Source organism: Pyrus communis, chromosome 17 (assembly GCF_041283825.1).
Source record: "Pyrus communis isolate YQ-2024b chromosome 17, ASM4128382v1, whole genome shotgun sequence".
NCBI lineage: Eukaryota > Viridiplantae > Streptophyta > Magnoliopsida > Rosales > Rosaceae > Pyrus > Pyrus communis.
The window spans coordinates 21852906-21878572 of record NC_142581.1 but is presented as its reverse complement, the minus strand read 5'-3'; the positions used below and the strand labels follow the sequence as shown (position 1 = coordinate 21878572).

Here is a 25667-nt window from a genome sequence, read left to right as displayed (position 1 = left end):
TCCCATACCTTTTAGGGTTTTTCTAGTATAAATAAGGAGTTCTATTCTCTCTCTAGAGATCCCTATCTCACACAACATCCCCCATGCTATACTACCATTCACCATCTCCGCAATTCGGGAAAAAGCACTTAGGGACGTGCTTTGCCATGGACTCTAGGTTTTATCTTTCTTTTATTTTTATTTCTATGTGTAACTAAGTCATTTTCTAAGGTTTATGATGAAGCCATGACATGAATATTTGTGAAGGACTTTGTTAATTAGTAAATGATTATATGTCATGTAATATTCTTAATCTTTGAGCGTATTTTACTCGAGGTTCAGATTTCTAATTACTAATCACCTTTAGGAATTTTTCATCTAGATATTTAGATAAATTTATAAGGATGACCAATCAATTAGGTTTATTGGAATTAAGATTAAGAATAGTAGACAAACCAGTGAGGATGACTAGTATCAAGCTAGTCCTACTTGGTTGGCATGATTCTTCTACATTTAACGGGTTTTTATGTGTTTATGCCTAACTAATAGGATATAATTATCACATAGAGATAATTGATGCTAGACTACAGATTAATTCATACCTGAAAAAGACACAACCCTTAACATTGACATGGTAATTGGATAGTAGTTGGCTCTGGGAAATGTAAATAAGAATTATATTGGTGAATTCATAACCTTAGGATTTCTTGTGTCGTATATTTATTTTAATTAACTGTCTTTTCTTTTTTTCTTGTTAATTTCAGTCGTAATCAATTACTCAATTATTCAATTCAATTTATCCTTTGTTTGTTATTTAAGTCTAGCGTGATTAGTTGGTTAAATTGGTGTTAAACCAATCCCTGTGGGATTGACCTTGTATTTGCGTTGCGAATTTAATTTCGTCTAAATTAAGGGTTATTTTATTAACGCCCCATATTTTGTTGACTACATCCCACATTTACTTTTTAAATTTAACACACCCCACGTAATTTTCAATACTACCCTCACACCTCACATCTTATCCACCCTACACCTCACATCTCACACACCCCACAATCATCAACTAATTAACCACACATCAAACTCCTCATCTCTTTCAAACAAAAGAATAATCCACATTTTAAAGACAAGAAAGATGAATTAAATTGTTGTATAAAATCTCCATCTTGCCGCTTAATTTATAAACATCCGTCAAATTTTCTTGAACAATCACGTTGGATTCTAAGCCTGATGGGCCAATGGTAGGAATTGTTCTTATAAGGTCAAGTTAGTTCCAACTAGCCAAAAAAAAATTGTTTTTCTTTATCATCAAACAGCCACGAGAATATTATATTTAATTACATATTAAAATGTCAACATTCTCCAGTTTTGTTCTTATTTCTTGGATTCCAATCAGAGCAGAGCTTTGCAAAAAGTTAAATTTTTATTCCATTATTTAAATAATTTTTTGAATGTGAAAACCAACGAATGAACGAGGAACAAAACTTTATTTTTTATTCTATTCGTCAAAAGATATTTTTTCATCAACTTGTTTGTGTTTTTAGGGTTTTGTTCTACAATGGAGAGTAAGAGTAGCGATGAGGGCTTGAATAGTCATTTCATATTAGAGTTACAAGTTGTTTAGTATTACATTTTTAAGTGGGGTGTTAATAAAAAATACCTAAATTAATCTAATATTTAGTTTAGTTTAGATATACATCAAGTTGTTGGCTCTGTTGCTGGAAATGCCCTTTAATCTTAATTGTGCTTTACTTAAATTTATTTTTCCGTTTTCCATTTTTGTTTGTGTAGTTTTTTTTTTTTTTTTTTTCTTTATTCATTCATTCTTTCTTTCTATTTCTGTTTTATTTAAAAAAAAAAGAAAGAAAAAAAAGCACGGTAGTCTTCTTTTTTGTCCTATTGAAGTCCATCAGTTATTTGGAGTCTTTATGTTTGTGTTGAACTTCATGAGTTATTAGGAGCAGTAGCCTTTGGTTTAATTTCTCTTTCCAGTCAAGTAGTTCTCTTTTGTTGTCATTTAGTAAATTCTTGTAAGTGAGAGGTAGAAATGAAATGTTCCAAATATTCCTGTAAATTCTTGTTCAAATCTCGTAGATAAATTCGATACTAAATTAAGTTACTTAGCCGAACACTCTCTCTCTCCTTAGTGTGAAAATATGTCGTCATACCTTAAAAAAAAATAAAAAAAAAATAAAAATAAAAAAAAAAAGTCCTCTTCCGTTATTTTCTTTTTTCACTATTTTCAATTTTCGTTTTGTGGGGCATACATTATGGCTTGGAAACAATGCCAAAGTAACATTGACCATCTAATTCTCAATTCACAAAGTTTATACAAGAAGCCACACCTGTGGAACCCAATAAACCTTCATGGGAAGAAGTTTTTGTATGGACGGTTCAAGCAATATGCAGTCAGGAAACAACCACTTAACTTTTGCAAAAGCAAGTTGGTCAAATTGCTGCGATATTGAGTGGCAGAGACCAAGAAATATTTCTAAACTGAATCCGAAGCTAATCAAATCGAGCAAGATAGCTCCATCACCACATCCAATACATGGGGTCTAAGGACCTCATATCTTGGGGTCCTGGCCATGCGAACTCCCCAACCTGGTGCAATAGCAGTAGTCGACTCAAAAGGTGCCCATCCACATGCTTCTGCTCGTGGAATTTTTGGACCTCGCTGGGATTTGCGCCCCCAAGATGGTAGAATAGCGAGTGGCACTGCTGCAGCGGCAGCAACTGGAGGAGCACGGTGGAGTGGTGCTGGACGGGAAGGCACGACAACTGCTGCAACCGGCTGGGGTGATGCACTAGCTGGAGGAGAAGCAGGCGGGGAAGGGTCACGAACTATACCATCTACCAACTCTGGCTGGCCTCTCAGGAAGAGATCATCCCTGTGCCTGTAATGAATGCTTTGCGCCCCAATACCCTGAAAAGTTAGAAAGCTAAACTTTCAGTTTCCTCTCAGTTGAACACAGTGGCAATATTCAACAACTTAAAACAAAAAGGAAAACTCAAGTTTACCCATCTCATCAGTTCGCTCTGAAAGCCTGCAATCGAACGCTGGAGAGGCCCTTGAAACACATCTAGCGAAACCTTGGATATGTCCAGATGGAATCCATTTCCATTAACCGCCCAGGTCACGCCTCTTGGGTTTCCGTTGAGAAACGCATGCAGATCTCGGACAAAGTTTGTAGGCATGTTAACTAGCTCACAGATTGAAATTTTAATCAGTTCAGCGTTACTTGGCATTCGAATGAACAAATGGAAAAAAGAAAAAAAATCCAAAACTTTCATAACTTTCTCAGTCTTCAAAGTTACTGCAAAAGAGCCGAAGCTCAATCCAATTCCATCCAAACCTAATCTCACTAACTTGACTCACTGCATTCATTTTCTTTCCCTCCATTTTCTCAACAGCCAAACAGAGAACAAAAGATTCTCTGATTACCGATCAATTTCCAAGAAATTAATCACGCAGTTCATTCATAGCTCGTTTTATCAAATGTGTATATTACCTAGGAAAAGAACAACTTAATATAGCAGTAAACATTTTTGTTTCGCTCCCTTTTCTCGGCAGCCAAACAGAGCACAAAAGATTCTCTGGTTACAGCTGAATTACCAAGAACTTAATTATTCAATTCATTCAAGCTCGTTTTATCAAATGTGTATAAATTAGTGATCGATTTCTTTAGCTCCATTTTCTCGGCAGCCAAACAGACCACTAATTACTAAATTTCCAAGAAATCAGGCAATTCAATCACAGTTCATTTTCTATCGAATCTCACAAACCAAACATCAAATGCATGTGCGTACCAACTGTATATTACCTAAATCAAGAAAAATTTCACAGAGGATTACCAAAAAAAAGAAAGAACAATTTCACAGAGGATTACCGAAAAAAAGAAAAAAAATGAAAAGAGAAAGAACGATTTCAGAGCAGTAATCAGTTTTCTTTCAATTCGGAAAATCAACAGTTTATAAGGTTTCAGAGGTGAGATAAATTACCTGATTTGTTGCATGCTCCTGAAGCTTCAACTCCAACTCCAACTCTGGCCCTCTTGGACATTTCTTTGAGAGAGAGAGCGCGAACGATTTCAGAGCAGTAATCGGTTTTCTTTCAATTCGAAAAATCAACAGTTTATAAGGTTTCAGAGGTGAGATAAATTACCTGATTTGTTGCATGCTCCTGAAGCTTCAACTCCAACTCCAACTCTGGCCCTCTTGGACATTTCTTTGAGAGAGAGAGCGCGAACGATTTCAGAGCAGTAATCGGTTTTCTTTCAATTCGAAAAATCAACAGTTTATAAGGTTTCAGAGGTGAGATAAATTACCTGATTTGTTGCATGCTCCTGAAGCTTCAACTCCAACTCCAACTCTGGCCCTCTTGGACATTTCTTTGAGAGAGAGAGCGCGAAGCAGAAGTTCCAGAGTCTGAAATGGTTTTAGAGAGAGAGAGAGAGAGCGGGAGATGATTGAATTCATAACAGAATATCACACGTGCGAGGCACTCGTGTCAGAAAATGGAGAGGGTGGATTCCCTGGGGCACTGACCATTCCAAGGACTTGTGCTCCCTTCTGTTTATTGCGAGATTGATGAGTTTGGGCTACGTGGAGCAATGTGGTTGGTTTAGCTCTGAGTAAGCTCAAGTCCGACGGTGACGTCAAGGGTCTCACATCCAACTTTGGCCCTCTTGTACTCCATCGCTGACTCCACACAACTTCTTTTACTGATTTCAGATGGTTGTGCAACTAATCTTACCAAAATCTTTGTTTACATTGTTATATTGTTCTACTTTGGCGAAATTACGTATTTAAAATTACTACTACCAACACGAATAGAGTTTTTGTTTAAAATATTAGTAATCAATGCTAGAAGCTTGATTTATGATATCTGGAAAATCCCTATCTGAAGACGTGACTAGAGGGTGTGATTAGAGATGTTTTTTTTTTTTCTTTTTCAAAATCCTCTCTAAAGTTTAGCTAGAAATTCATTTAGAGAGAGTTCGTTAGAGATGCTCTTGCACTTGCAATAATTATGTCACACCATTTGGATATCAGAAATTACTTTAAATGTGATTAATGCAATTTATATAAAAATATATAGTCAGTTCAGTGTGGTTTTAGTTGGTTTTAAAAGTATAAAAATCAAACCCAAATAAAAAGAAATCGGTTCAATTTTTGAATTATTTGACATTTTTATTGGTCAAAATCAATCCAAACCAAAATTAATTGATTAAGTTTGGTTTTGGTCAGTTTGATCCCCACCCCTAATTTGTGTGTTGGAAAAAAACATTTACAAGATAGATCATATGCTGTTGGAACCGGTGTTGGTATTGAAAATTTTGACCGGTGCGAGATAGTTTGATATTGTAATTTTCAAGACCCGGTCACCCCTACACCAAATGGTTTCGGTTTGGTATGATATCAATTCAGAGTATTCGTACCTTAGCCTCTTCTAAGTAAGAATAATTATATGAAACCAATTCATCGCTATGTAGTTTTTTTTGTCCAATAACGTTGCTATATGCAATTTTTTCTGCACATAATAGTAAACTCGCTTCAGGTTCGTTTTTCTCATTCGAAATAAGAAATTCAATTCTTAAGCCCTATAACTAAACGACGACGTTGGCTCATAAACACGGGATCAAAGGAACATGTTACTCAATTTAATTTAATTTTTTTTCCCCTTGGCGCGCTCTGTTTGAGACTCAAGGAAATTCACAAGAATCCCAATTCGACGCCAATTCCAAATTCCAATTCGACACCAATTTCGTTTCGCCCTAAACCTCTCGCCAATGTACTCATCCAAGTCCGGCCGAGTTGGCGGCGGCGGCTCAGGCCGCGGAGCCGGAAGCGCCAAGCTTGGCCGAGCCTCCATCCCTCCGCCTCTCCCTGGGAGGCTCCAATCCCAGGGGCCGCAACTCAGGCTCCAACACGTCAGCAGCCGCCGCCCCGCCGGCAGTGGAAGAGCAGTTCAGTTTAGTCGCCGGGCGTAACCCACTTGGTTTCTCTGCGATCATTCGTATGGCGCCGGGCTTGGTGGAAGAGATCAAGCGCGTCGAAGACCAAGGTGGTGCGCCCCGCATCAAGTTCGGTCCAGCGCCTAATAACTCCCCGGCAATGTGAGTTTCTTGGGGGTATTTGAACTGGGGATTGCTTAAATTTTGCTAATTTTGTTGGGTTTTGGATTTCGTAGTGTTTGTGATTTGCTTGTGTGCGTCTCTGGGTTGTGCTTCAACTGTGCATTGCTCAAGGTTTTCGGCATGGTGTCGTTGTTTTATTCTTGTTGCTTTGTGAAGTGTCGTAGAGAAGAAATTTTGGACATTGCTTATTTTCTTCAATTTTTCACTAGGTTCTGTACATTTGTCTTAATTTTGAGGGGTATTTTTTTTCACTTGGGAGTATTGTCGTTTGTTTTTAATTTTTATTTTTTCTTGGGAACTTTGAGCTCTCTTGTGGAAATTGTACTTTCGGTTTGGTGTTGCTTTTATAGTTGAAATTTTGTTCCCTTTGGGGCAATTTGTTACTCTTATGCAGAATTTTTACTTTGTACACTAATTTGGTTTCTTAAGTTATTCTTTTGGCAAGGTTGATGATTTCGGAGTTTTTCCTATAGTTTACCTGCCCAGATAATAAAATTTGAGTTTTTTTAAGTCCCTCCATTGGAATATTTGGAAATTTTGTTAATACTAGTTAATCTAGATGCAGAGATTAATCTTAATGTTAGCATTGCTTTGAATGGTCCAATATTGCTTCAGGTTATTGATCTGGGTGGGAAGGAATTTACATTTACATGGGACCAGGACGTTGGTGACCTCTGTGACATTTATGAAGAGCGTGAAAGTGGTGAAGGTGGAAATGGTTTGCTAGTTGGATCAGGATTTGCGTGGTGCAAAGTTAATGTGCATCGGATCTTAGATGAGTCAACTAAGAACCATGTTAAACAGCAGTCAGAGGAAGCCTAGGCGTGCCCTGAGGCGAGCCTTTTAAAACATCCCACCAATTCACACAAGATGAGTGGAAAAGAATGAATGCGAGTTGTTAGGAGGGTGTAAGAGTGCAGCTAGGAGAGAGAGAATTTAAAACTTTTTCTCCAAGCTAAATTATATTAAATAGAAATGGTGAGGGGAACGATCAAATAACTTTGGATATTGTGATAGTGCATTTGGAATTCTAAAGAATCCAACCCTGTTATAAAATCATACAGTGTCTTGGTTTCTACTTCTGCCACTTATCTCTCTCAATCTTGCTTTTTTAATAGGATTTTGAGAAAGCTATTGCAGATTCATATCCCAACTCTATAAAGAAATATGAGCCCACTATTAAGAAGGTAAGTGCTAGAAATCCTGGATGCTATTATTCTAATAACATTAAGTGATATTATATCTTCTCATTCAATTTTGACATCAGATTGCTAATTATCAAGCTCCAGGGAGATACGTTTTGAAATCAGGGGTGGAGTTAGAAAGCTCAAAAAAAACCTGTGTCAGAAAGTGGATGGTAATCTACTTTTTTGTCCAAAGGCTTATTCTGCATGATCAAGTCAATTGGTGGCAAACTTGTTTTCCTGTTACTCTGTCTTTTAGCTAGTACGGAATCTTGGTCCTCAGGAAATAGATGACTTGACACAATAATAAGCCAAAATATCTAAGAAATGTAGAAGGAATAAATATATTCCTGATACACAATAGTATTAAAGTAATTTGTAGAAATATAGGACAATGGGCATCCTTTAGGCTGTTCAAATTCTCTTTGAGCATGCATAATATCACTAGAGATGCTTTACGAGTTATCTCCTTGATTTATCACACAGAATTTATTTATATCCTGTTGCATGCTAACTCCAATCATTCTGATTTGTATATCTAAGTTTTATGAAGTTTTTGTATCTGAATGGTTTTCAATTCTTAATCTGGAAGTTGTAGTTGAGTGTTTTGAATTTTATATCCTTATGCCATCTCTATTTCCCTATTTAAAGATTTTTAGTGCCTTCATATTTTGTACAATTTGTTCGACATATTCTGATCCCAAACTCCTTTACCTAGGATAATTTCGAATCTCAAAAGTACATTTTTGTCATTTACTTTGATGGCTGAACCTTTACCAATAAAGATCCTCGGACTATGGTTTTTATTTATAGTCTAATGTGGTTGTACTTGTATCTGCTTTTATAAAAACTGATTAACAGTGGATCAAGCAAGGGTTTTCTACTATATATATTGATGCAAGTATATCACGGTGTATTATATTTTGATCACTCTTGTCGGTCTCTGTCTGTCATAATGTGCATTTTTTTATTTTCAGTTCTCCCGAGGAGAAACTTCGCCAGAAACCTGCTCCTGATGGTAACCGTGATCAATTGCCTGCACCACGCTTTGCGGAGAAAGTTTCTCCTAATAAGTTGGACGAGCAGGTTCACGAATGATTGAATGCTACAGTCGGTCAGGATTCAAGTGCATTGGTTAAAATTGATAGTCAACAGCATTCCCCTGATTTTTTTGGTGAAAAAAGGGGCTCCGACTATAATGAAGCACGAGTAGGAAGCTCTAGCGATACTGGGAGTGCCAGTGACAGTGATAGTGACAGCAGCGATACTGGAAGTGACAGTGGAAGTCATAGCAGAAGCAAAAGTCCAGCACGAAATGGGAGTGGGAGTAGTAGTGATGGTGAAAGTGTGCATCAATAGCAAGGAAGGTTTTGATGAGGATGTGGATTTTATGGCAAGTGACGATGACTAAGAACTGAAGCATAAATTGCAAGGCTCTGAACCAGGGTTTTCTACTTTGCCCATGGAGAACTCCTGATGGCAAGCATGCGCAGAGTGGGATTGATGAGAAGCAAGATGATCATGAAGTTGAAGCAGTTGAGATTGAAAAACAGTTGCTTCATGCTGATCAGGTTGCTGAATTGGCTGTAGTTAATGACTCTAATCGTAATAAAAGTGAACCTCTAGAAGAAATAAAACCCTTTTCACCTGAGCATGGTGAGCTGCAAGGCCGCCAAAGTTTGGTAGACCTTGTGTATGGAGGGGAGAGTACAGCCAAGGATGACTTCAGCTATGAGCAATCTGATAGTTCTGAGAGGATATCAAAAGGTACTGATGAGAAATCTGAACACAAAAAAGATTACAAACAGAAATATCACTGCAACCTTCTGTTTCTGCTGGTAAGGGTGTCCATCTCCGAGAGGCTTCTCACAATTTGTCTCGTGATAGACTTGTTGAAGGTTCTGAGAAGGACCCTGTCTCTCAAACGATGGATAGAGATGGTAGGGATGGGAATATTGAATCTGGATCACTAAAGGCATGCAACCAAGCATTTTCTGGCAGATATACTTCAGAGTTTAAACAATCAAGTCGGAAGCCTTTTGATCATAATTTACAGACAAATGTTCCTGATTCAGCAGAAAGACCAGATAGATATGCCGAGAGTTTAGGGCATGGCGGGAAGTACTCTGAAAGGAGCTCTCAAATGCATGACGGTTTCCTCTTGGAAAAAGATAAATTTCATAGAGATACTCAAAATGAGGATGGTTATGCTAATGAGAGAAAGGTTCCAAGAAATTCTAAGGAAGGTGGTACCCGAGGCAAACAGTCAGTGCCCTTGGATCCCCACTATCAGAAAGACGGTGATATGGCTGGAAAGATCAAGGGAAGTGCACAAGTTTCCAGCCTGTTATTGGGTCCTTCACCAAATGGTAACAGCAGAAATGGTGCAGCCGCATCCACTGTCGTTATTGGCAGAGGCAGTAAACTCCAAAGAGAGTTTTCAGACTTGGATGAGCTTCGTGAGCCCTTGCCTGAGGAAACGACAGTTAATAAGCAATTTGAGAGAAAAAGTTCTTTGAAGCAGTCAGATAACAAAATGAGCACTTCAGAAAACAGGGTTTCTGAATTCAGTAAAGTGAAACGTGCAGGAAAGGCAAATTTTGATTCGGGTAGGCCATCCTCGCCAGATTTAAACTCTAAGTTTCCAAGTAATCAGGAAGGCTTGAATAAAAAGAAGAAGTACAGAGATATCATTGAGGATTTAACAAGCTCTCAACACAGAGGTGTGCAGTCTGAGTGGCAACACCCATCACGAGTAGATCATCCTGATGTTGGGCGTCCGTTTAGCAAAACGGTGGGTCTTAGTTCTAAATCTAGACAGAATGAAGCTGGAGGCAGACAAGCAATTGGTGTGGTTGAACATGGAGAAAGCAATAAGAAAGCAAGACCAAGTGCTTCTCAGCAGCATGACTCAAAATGAGGGCTAGTTTGCCACCCCATACAAGAAAGTAAAAGACGTGCATCCAATATAATGGTGGATTCGACTGATGTACGAAAGAAATTGTTAAGGAAGATATCTCTATTAATTAGTCAATATTGTAAATTGATATTGTAGTTATTTACTTCCTTGTTTAGTTTCTGATCAAGCCCTGTTTATAGTTGATAGTTTAGGATCCTATTGACTGTATCATTGTATAAAGCTGTAAACCTAGTTGTTGAATGAAATATATCGAAAATCATAATCCTATTCTATGCTTCTTATGATGGTACCAGAGCGATTGATATCTGGGAAAATAAAAAGCAAACACACAGACACCAAAACAACCCTAGCAAAACATAGCCATGGGTGACAACGCAAACACGAAGTCAACCTCCTTAGGCATGACTTCACATCCAAAGTGGGAGAGTCCTAATCATCCACTTTATCTCCACCATTCGGACCAACCTGGTGCAGTCCTTGTGCCGCAGCCATTAGTGGAAGACAATTATAGTACATGGGTTCAATCCATGACCATGGCCTTAACGGTCAAGAACAAATTAGGGCTTGTTGATGGGACAGTCAAGAAGCCAAGTGAAGATGAACATGAAGAATTGCAGCAATGGAATCGATGCAATAATCTGGCTAAGACGTGGCTCTTAGGATCCATGTCAAAAGAAATCTCAGGTAGCGTCATCAACTGCAAGGATGCAAGGCAGATGTGGCTTGATTTGCAAGAAAGGTTTTCTCATGTGAATATTGTTCAATTGTTTCACATAGAAAACGAGATTCATGACCATGTGCAAGGTAACATGACAGTGAGTTCATATTTCACCAAATTAAAAAGCTTGTGGGACGAACATGACGTGCTATGTTCTATTCCTGCATGTAGTTGTGATACGAAGAAGGAAATCATCTCTTATGTTGAAACCCAGAAAACAATGAAATTTCTCATGGGTTTAAATGATTCTTATTCCACTGTTCGTAGTAATACCCTCCTTATTGAGCCTTTACCTACAGTGAACAAGGCCTACTCTCTTGTCCTTCGCCATGAGAGACATGCAGAAGTCTCAAGTGGAAAGTATGCTTCCCAACCTGAAGCGACAGCTTTTGCTGTGAAGAATGGTGGCCGAGAAACTAAACCAAAGGATGGTGGTCTTTGCTGTGGAAAATGTAACAAGACAAATCATAGCACCAAAAATTGCCGTGCTCATCTCAAGTGCACCTTTTGTGGGTGGAAAGGTCATTCCTTCGAATATTGCCGCAAACGCAAAGCGGCTGCTGAAACTAAACAAGGCCACTCATCCACTTCCAAGGGCAACCAAGTTGCCATGCACGACAAAAATGATGGGATGCGAAACTTCCCTTTTTCCCAGGAAGATTGCAAGTAGATACTCGCAATGTTGAACAAAAACAGATCCTCCTTTGCAAATCAAGTTGGTAATTCCTCGAATAATGAAGAACTTTCAGGTAAAGCTTTTTCCTTCATGCATAATGGCATAAAAAATATTTGGATCTTGGATAGTGGTGCAACGGACCACATTGTTTGCAACCCTCATTGTCTCACGACGTCAAGACCTGTTACAAACCATAATGTTGAACTACCCACTGGTTCTCTTGCCATGGTCACCCACATTGGACAAGTTGTCTTCTCTCCCAACCTTGTGCTTGATAATGTTTTGTGTGTCCCATTTTTAAAATTAAATTTGATATCCATTAGCAAGCTTGCACATGATTCCCTCTATATTACCATCTTCCTAAAACAATTTTGTGTTATACAGGACCTACGCTCAGGGAAGATGATTGGGATGGGAATTGAACGGGAGGACTATACTATCTCAATCCACCAAAGAAAGGAACATGCAACACCATTCAAACATCCAACCATCATCTTTGGCATCAACGCCTAGGACATCCATCACAAACTGTTTCCATGTTATTTCCTTTTTTCCAACACAAATATTACGATTCTAATAAATGTGTCATTTGTCCATTAGCCAAGCAAACAAGAACACCATTTTCATTGAGTTCCATATCCACTAAATCATGTTTTGAATTGATACATGTTGATATCTTTTGGGGGGGTGGGGGGCGCTTATCATGTTCCTTCTATTTTCTGTTACAAAATACTTTCTCACTATTGTTGATGATTACACCAGGAGCACATGGATTTATTTGATGAAACACAAATCTAACACACAACACCTCCTTGTACAATTTGTCCATTTGGTCGAAACCCAATTCACCACCAAGGTTAAAATGATTTGAAGCGACAACCCACCCTTACCTTCCCTACCTTCCCCACCTTCAGATATCCTTGTGTCTTCCCCATCCCCAGCCATTCCAACCCTAACCCTACCTTCTCCATCCACACCACAACCAGCCTCACCAACTCCACCCCGCCGTGGAACACGACCTACCAAACCTTCTACCTTTTTGTAGGACTTTCATGTTGAGGTCTCTCTCCCGTCCAGGCTTGCTCCCACATCTTCTACGAAAGTGGTCCAGTCCTTGTCAGGTACTTCCCATCCTCTATCCATTTATTTATCCTATGATCATCTCTCACCTCACCATAAAGCTTATACCACTAATCTCACCCTCTCCAAGAACCAACAAGCTTTTTGCAGGCTGTCTGTGACACGTCCCGACCCCGATATTCCCCAAATACCCGGATAGGCATGTGCTAGCCGACCCCCGAGGGTGATGAAAGCCATTTATTGAATACAAGAGTAATGATTAGGAGGAAATATACATGAATAAATAATCATATGGGAAATTAAGTGAATTAAACAGAGTTTAAGAAAATAGCTAGAGTGCACAGAATACACTCTAAAACAAGATCATAAAGAAAAGATCATTACAAGATATCACACAAGTGAATGATAGGCCGTTACTGGTAGGGAAATGCCTCATACGTTGTGTCGTAGTCCTCGTTTCTAAGACCTGAATGGGGGTGCAAAACAAAGGTGAGTGGACCAGGTTCATATATACAATAATAATAAAATAGTTATCAAGATACTAACCCCCACAGTTTATATAAAGAAACTACTAGCATAATAAGTGATAGGTTTACTGAAAACCCTACCATGCCATAAACATCTCAAAAGACATATCGCAGAAATCAAAATATCAATCGTCTCACAGATCGTCTCGTAAGCGCGGTGTGCTGCTAGTAAGATCACTGAATAAATATAACTCCTGGCCCTATGCTAGCACCGTGGTCTCTGCGCCCGTAGCCAGAGATTACCAACTCCCGGCCCAATGCCTGCTCTGTGTCCCTCAGCCCGTAGCTAGGGATTATTTCTCTCGGCCTAACTGCCAACACCAGATCCTCGTCCCAGGCAGAATAATGTCCACTAGGTACGCACAAATAGTTACGCCTCTCATAAATAACCACCTCATAGTATAAAGTCATCCATCATCTATACTATAAAGAGGGGTTTCTAAAACATGTTCTAGCATCCTATCATCATCCATCAGATAGTCTACCAGTTCATGGTTTTTATGGAAAATACGATATATTAAAATATAGCTCAATATAGGCCAACAATTAATTCCTTACAAAATAACGAGACGATAATCAACATTCAATAAACATGCTTAACATAAAATCAATCCATAAACTCGTAAGGCATGCTTTTCATTTATGCAATTAAACTATGAAATCATGTAATTTTAGAAGGGGTCCACTCACAGATACTCCATAGCAGCAAAGTTGTGCGGAAAAGGATTAAGGAAATCCCCACTAGCAAGTTCACCTAAGCACAAAAATGTACAATTTATCAAACTATGCCCAAATGGTAGAATTCTAGGAAATGGACACCAAAAACGGATTTGGAACATCGAAATTGGCTTAGGAGAGATTTTGGGTTTTCGGGTCCTAAGGTTTTTGGTTAAAAAGGGTAGGGTGAAAAGGGGTGGTTTGAGCTTAAGCCCAAACCAACACACACACACGCACGACACAACACACACACACACGCACGTGCACCACACATACTCACACATGCTTACACACACACACACACACACACACACTCACACGGACACACGTGCACAGCATGTATACGCATGCACGGCATGCACACACACACAGTCCACATACACACGCACATACTCATGCACTGCACAGCCCAAAGGCCTCACACACGGGGCCGGGCTTTAAGCATTTTCTAAATAAAAACGGCCCAAGACCCTTTGGGTCATTGAAATAAATAACAAAAAAATCAATTAAAAAGAAATAGAATGGGCTGGGTTTGGTCTACGAGCCCAAAGCCCGTGGGTGTCCTAAACGGCCTGAAGGCCTGCATGCTGATCGGAGAAGAACGCCAGAAAATTGTGATCGGGATTTGTCCCGATTCCGATTGGACCTAAAACTAAGTAAAAACAAGGAGTTAAAATCATAAAAATGATGTTAAGGGAGAAGGGAAACAAGATTTTACCACAAATAGGATCAAATGGGGTCAAGATTGGCCGAGTTCGTGTACGAGCTTTGACGGAATTTCTTGTCGGGTTCTGGGGTTTAGAACATAGAAAAACCACAAGTTCAAACTTTAGTTTTCACACGAAGTTATAAACCCAACATGCAAACCCAAAAATTTAAAAGAAAAAGTAAGGATGAACCTCACCTGTGTTCGAGTTTTAGAGAGTTGAAGCTCTCGGCTTCAATGGCAGAATGCACAGAGGTATTCTAATGACACATGCAGGTTTATAATTGAGTTCCACAAGCCGTAAGGATTCTAGATATGTGGTTAGTTTGTTGGATTTGTTTAGATATCGAAAAGGAAAGGGAACGAGAGCTCTCAGAGCTCTGGGGAGAGTGGAAGCTTCTGAGAGTTAGAGAGAGAGAGAGAGAAAACTAAGTTTTTCAGAAAATGAGGAAGGAAGAGGATAGGGCGGGTCATTGGACCTAACCTTGGGCCTTAAGTTAACACAAAAAGGGGCTGGGTTGGCCCAATAAAATTGTAGATTATTTGGGTAAGGGTTATTACAGTCCGAGATCCAAACTGGCGCGATGCCATGCAACATGAAATTGCTGCTCTTCAAGCCAATCATACCTGGACACTCGTGCCTTTGCCGCTGCATAAACGTCTCATTGGATGTAAATGGGTTTACAAGATTAAGCTTAAACCTGATGGCAGTATCGAACGGTACAAGGCACGCCTCGTTGCCAAAGGTTACAGTCAAATTGAAGGTGTTGATTACCGTGAAACCTTTGCCCCGGTGGCTAAGTTAACCACAGTTCGCATGCTTCTTAGTGTTACCGCTATACAAGGTTGGCACCTCCATCAACTGGATGTGAACAATGCCTTCTTAAATGGTGATCTCGACGAGGATATCTACATGACCTTGCCTCCTGGTTTTGGACGAAAGGGGGAGACTCGAGTCTGCAAGTTAAATAAATCTCTCTACGGTTTAAAGCAAGCTTTGAGGCAATGGTTCATTGAGTTATCCAATGCTCTCAAGGCCGCTAGATTTCATCAATCATGGTCCGACTATTCACTATTTGTCCGAAGTCGTCATGGTAACTTCATTGCTTTATTAGCAGGGAATAATCTGCATGAAATTGAAGAAACCAAGCAGTTTCTCTCTCAACGTTTCAAGCTGAAAGACTTGGGGCAACTCAAATATTTCTTGGGAATAGAGGTTGCACGTTCAAAGCGTGGAATTACTCTATGTCAACCAAAATATGCACTAGAAATATTGGATGATGCTGGGTTTCTAGGAGTTAAGCCTTCATGGTTTCCTGTGGATCAAAATTTGTCTCTCACACAAATGGAAGGAAAAGTGTTGAATGATCCTTCATCATATAGACAGCTTGTGGGGAGGTTGATATACTTGACCATAACAAGGCCTGACTTGGCTTATGCTGTTCACATGCTAAGTCAGTTCATGGACAAACCTCGGCAACCACATCTTGAGGCTACACACAAGGTCCTCAAGTACATTAAACAAGCACCTGGACAAGGAATTTTTCTTCCTTCCACGGGTTTATTGCAAAGCATTTTGTGATGTTGATTGGGCTAGATGTAGAGATACTAGAAGGTCAATAACGGGGTACTGTATTTTGCTTGGTCAAGCACCCATTTCTTGGAAAACTAAGAAACAAACAACTATATCCCGTTCTAGTGCAGAGGCTGAATACCGTATGATGGCCACCACATGCTGTGAAATCATATGGCTGAAGAATACTTTGAAGGATCTAAGGGTGAATCATCCACGACCAGTCACGTTATTTTGTGATAATCAAGCGGCATTACACATCGCTTCAAATCCTGTTTTTCATGAACGAATGAAGCATATAGAGATTGATTGTCACCTAGTACGAGAAAAGATTCAAGAAGGAATAATACGCACAGCTTACATAAGGACAAGTGATCAACCAGCTGATATATTCACCAAGCCGTTGAGTTCAATGCAGTTTGAAGTCTTACTTAGCAAGTTGGGTGTCATTAACATACACTCCAACTTGAGGGGGAGTTTTAAGGAAGATATCTCTATTAATTAGTCAATATTGTAAATTGATATTGTAGTTATTTACTTCCTTGTTTAGTTTCTGATCAAGCCTTGTTTATAGGCGATAGTTTAGGATCCTATTGATTGTATCATTGTATAAAGCTGTAAACCTCCTTGTTGAATGAAATATATCGAAAATCATAATCCTATTCCATGCTTCTTATGAGAAATCAATGGTGGCAGACGGCAATGACACTGATAGAAAAAAGAGGGATTCTTCTTCAGATGAGAATAGTTGTTGCTATTCTAAGTATGAGAAGAATGAGCCCGAGCTTAAGGGACCAATAAAAGATTTCTATCAGTAAGTGAACCTATTCAAGCTTTTACAATAGTGAAAACCATCTGACCAGGCTTTGGCCTTGTTGTATTTAATCCTGGTTTTTGACATCTGAATTACATTATACTTTTTCCTTTTCTTATCTTAGGTACAAAGAGTATGTGCAAGAATATCGTGATAAGTATGATAGCTTTTGCTCGTTGAACAAAGCCCTAGAGAGTTACAGATAGTTTGAAGATTCCTTTCACTTCTTTTAAAGGCAATGCTGATTCTTTTTTTAATACTTGTTTGATTAATTGGTTTGTGTTGATTTCATCCAAAATTGTGTCTCAAAACAATTATTCCTTCTAAATGTAGGAATGAGTTTGAAAAGCTAGGAAAGGACCTTGATTATGCTATTCAAGGCACGGAGAAATTTTATAACATCTTGGGGCAGCTGAAGGAATCATATTGTCGATGTGGAACGGTATGCTCTGTTCTTGATATTCTATAGAGTCTGTAGACGATTGAACTATGAAGTTTTTCAGCGAGACATTGCCTCACTGTTTTCTTGGTCAGATGTAATATTTTGATTATTCAATTTAAGTTGTACTTACTTTTGTTTTCATGATTCCCTTAGCCCAGTGTTGTTTGCATGTCTTCCAATTTGGCTTGAATAGATATAACAGTGAAGCTTTTTAGATGAACGCATCTTTTAAGTTTTGAAGTTTGGTCTACCCAGCTCACCCCATAAGCTCAGTAGTGCATGTGTTTGGATCAATCCTGTATTTGATGAATAAGGAAATATTTGAGACAAATACTATGATCATATAAATAGCTAACATTGTGTTGCTAGTGATGTGGTGTTGGTAACTATTGTTTTAAAAAAAGTATTTAGATACTTATGTTATTTTTCTTTCTGTTTTTTGTTTCAAGAGTATTTACAATGCATAAAGTGTTTCAGAATCATTTTTCTTGATTTTGTTACTGATAACTTTAAACTTAACACTTGTGGTTTAATTTTTATTTCACTAATAACTAATATTATCTTGTTGAGCTTTTCGGTTTGACTCAAATAATATTGTCGCTTGCAGAAACATAAGAGGCTGAAAAGAATATTTGTGGTACTTCATGAAGAGTGAAGGTGATTAACTCTTTCCTCGTCGTAGTTGGAGTTTCTCATAGAAATTGTAAATTGTAAAAAAAGATATTAGGCTTAATAACATTAGTAAATTTCTTCGATTAAACTTGACATGGATAAATTTTAAAATCAAAGCAAAAAAAATTGTACCCATATAAGTTTAAAAATGGATTACAAAAAAATTAAATAGATTATATATATAAAAGGGGTACATTTTACATATAAGAAATTGGTATATTTAAGAATGAGTACATTTTAAGATTAAAAAGTTTTACATGAATGGGTACATATAATTAGCATGGGTACATTTAGCAAAATAAAAAGTACAAATAAAAAAATATATATGGGTACAAATACAAATAAACTTTAAAAAATATGGGCACAAAAAGAAATTAATATATGGTTACAAATTAAAACTTCAAAGAAAATTGGCACAAGTTAAAAAAGAATTACAAATTAAAAATGGATACAAACTAAAACTAAAAATATATGATAAAATATTTAGTCATAAATATAAATATACTAATTGTAACATTTTTAACATTAAATGAATATATTTAGAAATAAAAAAATATTTTATTATTAAAATAATTAAAGATGTTATTAATACCCAATAACCTTGATCAAAAATTGAAAAGAAATAGGATTTTAATCAATGGAGTAGCAAAAGGAAGGATGAGAACCTAATTTCTCCTTTTAATTTTTTGTACGAGTGTTGTGAATATTTGCGCGTGTTCCTGTAGCACATTAAGGAAAGGATTAAGGACTTTGCAGTCTCATACATAGAGGACTGAAGAGGGAATCTCATCCTTCTCATTCAATATAATTGAAACCTCACCGTTGGGGCCCATGGGTGTGACTAGGATGTTAGATGTTGAAAACAGCACAACAGAGTTCTCTTGCTGAACTCATGTCACGTTGAGAGAGCGTTTGCAGTGTTGTTATGCCTGCCCACCTAGTATACACCGTAAGTAGCATTTAACTTGTATGTTTCGTATTCAGGTCAGGCTTTTTGTTCTTGTTTTGCCTGACCAGTTCAGCCTATTCGGTTTGTTCGGGCTTCTTGACATTGTGCTTTATGTGCATATATTCGTATATCATATCATAACATACAGTGGAACTCAAAGAGTTAATCAAATAAGACTAAATCAAAGAGTTAATCTCAAGCTCGGTCGGGTGAGTAGAATAGATGTGCTGATATGGTGACAAAATGCGATATGGACTTTTGCACTGAGCGACTCTGGCCGAGGAAGAAACACTCTCAGCCTAGGGTGGTTATGCAGTTCACTACTAAGTTCAAGATCTTCTGTACTAGATTAGGTATCTTCAACTATACTTATAAAAATATAGGTGTTGAGAGAAAAATAAATTCATAAAAGGTAAAAGAAGGGTATTCTTGGAAGTTTATTAAATTATTTTATTCTTTTGGCTGTTTAGAGAAACAAGGCTGTCCAAAGTTAAAACTTAGGTGTATACAAAACCACTCATGTTTTATTTTATTTGATTTCTTAAGTTGTTTGGTGTCCAAAGTTAAAACTTAGGTGTGTACAAAGCCACTCATGTTTTATTTTATTTTTTGATTTATTAAGTTGTTTTGGTTTTCCTAAAAAAAAGAATAGAAAATAAAAAGAAGAAATTATTTAGTGGAGCTTGTTCCATGATAAAATCATAAACTTAACATTTTTGCAGTATTCCACATGCATAAACGTTGCTGTTTGAGAAAAATATATAGAAATAAGAAAGACTGCGGTGCTGTATTTAAAAATTAAGTATCTTCGACTTAGTGACCATATCATATTTATTGTGTTGATGTTGTTTTGGTGCCATATGCGATATCTTAATGGATCTTGTCATGTCATATCCGTTAAAATGAACGAGTAATATGACCCGACATGAGCTCGACCTGTTAAAACTAACGGGTAAGATGACCCAACTCCTTACCCATTAAAGCAAAATTACATTTTACTTCAATGAATAATCAAATGAAAAATGTCATACTAAATTAATATCTACATACCACGTTGTCACTAGATTAGTATCTACATTCCCTAAACCTTAACCCTAAAAATCCAAATGACAATGTAACCATAGTCAAAATGAAGGGGATGGATCACGAGTGTCCACATAATTTTTTCACATTTGTATATTAATTATTATGAATTATTACACATTTTCAACTCCCCTAAAACACTGTTCATGAGGTTTGGAAGGTTTTAAAAATCCAAACGACGATGTATCCATCGTCCAATCGTAGAAGATGTGATCACGTGCGTTTGCATATTTGTTTCATGTTTTTCATACTTATAAATTAAACATTATGAATGTTTTAATGTAATTTGACCTTTCCTACGAAATACCAAAGCACATTAAAATTAAAAATAATTAATTTTTTACGTGAAAAATGTGAAAAAAAAAATTATGCAAACACTCATGATCTCATCCTCTATGCTTTGACGATGGGTACATCGTCGATTGGATTTTTAAAACATTCCATACCCTCACGAACATTGTTTTTGGGAGAATTCAAAATAAATAAAAATTCCTGATAATTAATGTGCAAGCGTGAAAAATGTGAAACAAAAAAGAATATACAAACGCTCGTAATTGTTCTACACTTAGACGATGGTTACAACGTCGTTTAGATTTTTAAAACCCTCCAAACTATCATGAGCATTGTTTTTTTATTTCAGTGCAAATTTGAGAAAAATCATAATAATTTATGTACAATTGTGAAAATTGTAAATACAAACGGGGATTGTTGGCTTGAACTTCTAGTCCATCGTTTATCTTTTTTCTTAACCTCTGCTCTTAAATATTTGTCTGATTAAGTGACTATATGGTATGGAAGTGCCTCTCACCATCGGGTCAAGACCAAAGGGCAAGGAGGGTTTCCTAGCTGAAAATCAATGTCAGCTGCCAAATGGAATTCCAAATGAGAGACCAGAAACTGCTGCACAAGAAACCGAGCATGGTAAGAATATCCCCACCATTTCACTTCTTGTTAAATAAATCCTGCACAAGCAAAGAGAATGGCAAGAAAAGAGCACAAAATAATAAAATGAAAAGGAAATAAACCAAGTAAAACAAAAAAACCAAGAACTCATTAGATGTAAAAAAAAAAAAGATGGGAAAATTTGAAATAGGTCCAATTTTATAGGCCACCTTTTGAAATAGGTCCAATTTTTAGTGACTGTTGACTTTTAAAATAGGTTCAATTTTTAGTTACTTTGGACCCATATCAAAAAACCCCAAAAAAGATTGAATAGTTGAAATTTGAATCATTATGCTATTTTTTTTTTAAGGCTTTTTGGGTACACATGAAATGAAATTTATGAATAAATCAAAGAAAAAAAAAATAGGAATACGTGCATGGATAGAAACGTTCTTTTTGACAACTTTACAAAGAGATTACGCGCATGCTCATGTACGTTTTTGCTCATTAAAAGCGTAAGGGAAAACTTAATTTGATTTTGACAGTAAAAAATCCAAGGTGAAAATAGACAGAAAAAACTTTGGGGAAAGCATATATATGGTTTGAAATTACATAATAAGCTAAAACACTACGTCTGGACGGGGTAGATCAACATAGGGATCTTGGATCCGTCTGTAAACACGAAAAATTCCTGAAAACAAGAGACAAGAATAACGCGTACAAAATATATTTTACGTTTAAATGATTTTGGGGTTACAATCTCTTTGTAATTTGATCCTCTGATTCTATCTTCGTAGGGTGTAGGTTTGTGGATGAGCTGTTGATCCAAAGGGCCGTCGGGGCTTGATCTAGGGATGAACAGTTGATGAACGGATCTTCAAGGGCTTTTGGGCTTGATCTTGAAGGTTGATGGATGAGCGGATCTTCAAGGGCTTTTGGGCCTAATCTTGAAGACTGATTGGATGTGTGGATTTGTTGAGGTTGTTGATCCAAAGGGCCGTTGGGGCTTGATCTTAGGATGAACGGATGATGAACGATGAACACTTCTCTTCAAGGGCCGTCGGGGCTTGATCTTGAAGACTGAACAGATGTCTTGAGGTTGTTGATGGATGAGCGGATCTTCAAGGGCTTTTGCGCCTAATCTTGAAGACTGGGTGTCTGGATTTCTTCAAGGGGCCGTCGGGGCTTGATCTTGAAGGTTGATGGATGAACGGATCTTCAAGGGCTTTTGGGCCTAATCTTGAAGACTGAGTGTATGTGTGGATTTGTTGAGGTTGTTGATCCAAAGGGCCGTTGGGGCTTGATCTTAGGATGAATGGATGATGAACGATGAACACTTTCCTCAAGGGCCGTCGGGGCTTGATCTTGAGTTGGTGGAAGTTCTTCAAGGGCCGTTGGGGCTTGATCTTGAAGGAGGATTTGACGAAGAACGAAGAATGTTTTCTTGATCCTTCGGGATTTGCTTGAGAGCTTTAGAGTTTCAAGGCTTCAAGGTTTTGGTGTAATGTAAATTCCCTTCTTTCTTTCTCTTCTTCTTTCTTTTCTCTTTTTTCCTCCCCTTGAAATGAATGCCTTGGCCTCCTATTTATAGAATTCCAAAACTTGATTTTTTGGATTTAAATAATCAGATGAAATAAATCATTTCTGCCAGATATTGACACGTGTCCTATTTGATGACCTTTCCAATTTATTTCGATTTTTCGTTGAGTCACACGCTACATGTAAAATTTATGTGACACGTGAGCGTTGAAATTTTAATTATTGGTTAACATTCATTTCACCGAAATTTCGATGTCTACAAATGCCCCCACTTCAAGGCGCGTCGTTGACATGTGCTTGTCACGTGTAGAAGATGCGTTTTGAAGTCCCTTAATGTAGATGTCAACCCAAGGGCCGTCGAGGCTTGATCTTGAATTGAGTTGGAAATTTCTTCAAGGGCCATCGAGGCTTGATCTTGAGTTCGACTGGAAGATTTTATGGTTTCCTCCAATCGTTGATTTTCCACAAGCTTAATCTTGAACTGGGCTGGAAGATTCTTTTGGTCTCCTCCGAAGGTCTGAACTTACTCCTTTTATCTGGAGTTGAATTTGATTCAAGGGTGGTGAACACTTGATTTTGAATCGGACTTGTGATTTCTTCAAGGGCCATTGAGGCTTGATCTTGAACTGGGCTGGAGGATTCTTCTGGTCTCCTCCGCTCGTTGATTTTCCTTTGTGCTACTCTTGAACTGGGCAGCAGGATTCTTTTGGTCTCCCCCCGAAGGTCTACGAGCGGTTTCAGGATATGGCAGGCAAGTACGAGGTGGAGGTGCTGACCTGTTTCTTTGTTCAATCTTTCCAATTCGTATTGAATACGAATCGGAAAGATTGAAGTTTCCTTGTCCCTTATCTGGCAGTGTATCAACCGTTGAAGATGACTACTTGAGAGCAATACTAGGTAAGCAATCAGGAATAGATTCCAGGTAGTCGGTTCCAGATCGGAAGACTGACTCCAAGTGCCGGCTGATTGCTTCTTTCACTTTGCCATGCGAGTAAGAACAAGGACAAAGGAAAAGACAGGGAAAAAGCATGATATGAGATACCTTTGCTTTCGAAGAAGCAGCAAATAAATCAACACATATATTTGTTGTGCTTGTCTCCACATGTTTCGATGTATCATTTTCACTTGCCTTACTTGCTCCCCTTTGCAGAAGTGGTATTTCCTTATGCAGGTTTAACATCTTCTCTTGTAGTATTTGTCCTTCGATGCAGGAGTTGAATGCAACCTTTGCATTTAAATGGTGCTTCACTTCTTGGTGGCAACTGGTTTGAGTGGAGGTTCCGACATATTGCTTTCTCTGTCCTTGTCTTGGCAGGTGAGAACAAGGGCAAAGGAAAAGATAGGGAAAAAGCATGATATGAGATACCTTTGCTTTCGCCCTTGATGATATGAGATACCTTTGCTTTTGAAGAAGCGGTGAATGAATCAGCACATGCTTCAATCTATCGTTTCCTCCTGGGTCATCTGTACTCCAGGCATCTGGTATCTTCAAAGGTTGAATAGGTTTTCTCAAAGGAAGAAGAAGAATTGTGTATTTCGAGAGGCTTTGCTGGGAGTGCGCCCTCAGAGGTGAGGAAGAGTTGGGCATTTTCTTCAGGTTTGCCTTGCCATAAGAGACGAAGGTCGACACATATAGGGATTTCTTAATAGCAAGTGGTGGTACCGTTCTTTTACCCTTGTCGACAAACGTCTCTTTGATATCTGAACGACGCCTCTTCGATTTCTGAACGACGCCTCTTCGATTTCTGAACGAGCGCCACTTTTGACAAAGTTGCACGCGTTTTCTGAAAAGCAGAGAAAGCGTCGCCGAACTTTGCGCTTGTCGGCTAAAGACGTGTAGTTGCGATGATGGCCTCCACGTGTTCTCGACTTTGTCAGATATATTTTGACAAAGTTGAACGCGTTTTTTGAAAAGCCGCGAACGCGTTTTTTGAAAAGCCGGATTTTTGAACGCGTTTTTTGAAAAGCCGGATTTTTGAATCGGTGGTCGTGTCGCTTGGCTTTTTACAGAGGTATCGATCACTCCAACATACACACTCTGAAAGTTGCCCATTCTTGAAAATCGTCTCCGGCCTTTTGAGAATTATCTCCATTCACCCCTTCTCTCTGAACACCTTTGAAAAATGACAAACCCATCGAACCTTAGCTTAGAATTGAGTCTCAGCAGTGATACGGGCGCGCCGCGTCAAGGTAACGTATGGCCCCCTTCTTTCTTATCTTCTAACGGTCCTCTTACAGGTGAAGACTCTGTGATGCAGGATGCCACAACAGCTACAATAGTAGCTAGAAACCTCCTCACTCCGAAAGATAGTAGGCTGCTGTCAGGACGGTCCGATGAGTTGGCCGTTCAAGAGTCCCTCGCTCTTAGTGTTCAGTGTGCGAGCTCTGTGTCCAACATGGGCCAACGCCTGCTTGCTCGGTCCCGTCAAGTGGAATCATTGATGGCAGAGATGGAAAATCTTAAGCAGGAGATCAAACAGCTTAAGTACGAGAATAGAAGTTTGCACGTGCTTGCAAATAACTATTCGTCGGGCATGAAGAGGAAGCTTGATGAGCTGCAAGAATCTGAAGGTCGGATTCAAAGTGACCGTCAAAGGTTTGCGGCTTATCTCCAGAGGCACCTTTTTCCTGGGTCATCCAGCGTTCCACCAAGTATTGAGGCCTGGAATGCTCTAGCTCCGATGTCTTCCGCTCCGATGCCTCCTGCTCCGATACCTTCTGCTCCAATGCCTCCCGCTCCGAGAGTTTTGCCAAGTAATGGGGCTTCACGTGAACACCCTTTGTGAAAGCTCCATTTTTTTTTTTTTTTTTTTTTTTTTTTGTACACGCTTGTAATTTCTTGGAGATTAATGGACATGCTTTATTTTATTTAGTGTATTGTGCTAAATACAGATAAAACATATACATCACCGTCCATCATCATTCCTTTTCATTTTATTTTATTATTTATTATTATTATTTTTTTTTACTTTCCTTTGCTTTCGGTGGCACTGATCCACCATTCATTTATATATATATATTTCAGATGGTGCCAGAAGCGCCATCATTGTTTTTTTCTTTATTATA

The 25667-nt window shown here is 38.4% G+C and overlaps 2 pseudogenes; both read left to right on the top strand.

Moving 5' to 3' along the window:
• The first annotated feature begins 5771 nt into the window (after positions 1-5771).
• Positions 5772-19233, top strand: LOC148689613 (uncharacterized; annotated as a pseudogene).
• On the top strand, positions 10738-12039 carry LOC148689614 (uncharacterized; annotated as a pseudogene).
• Positions 19234-25667: the final 6434 nt, after the last annotated feature.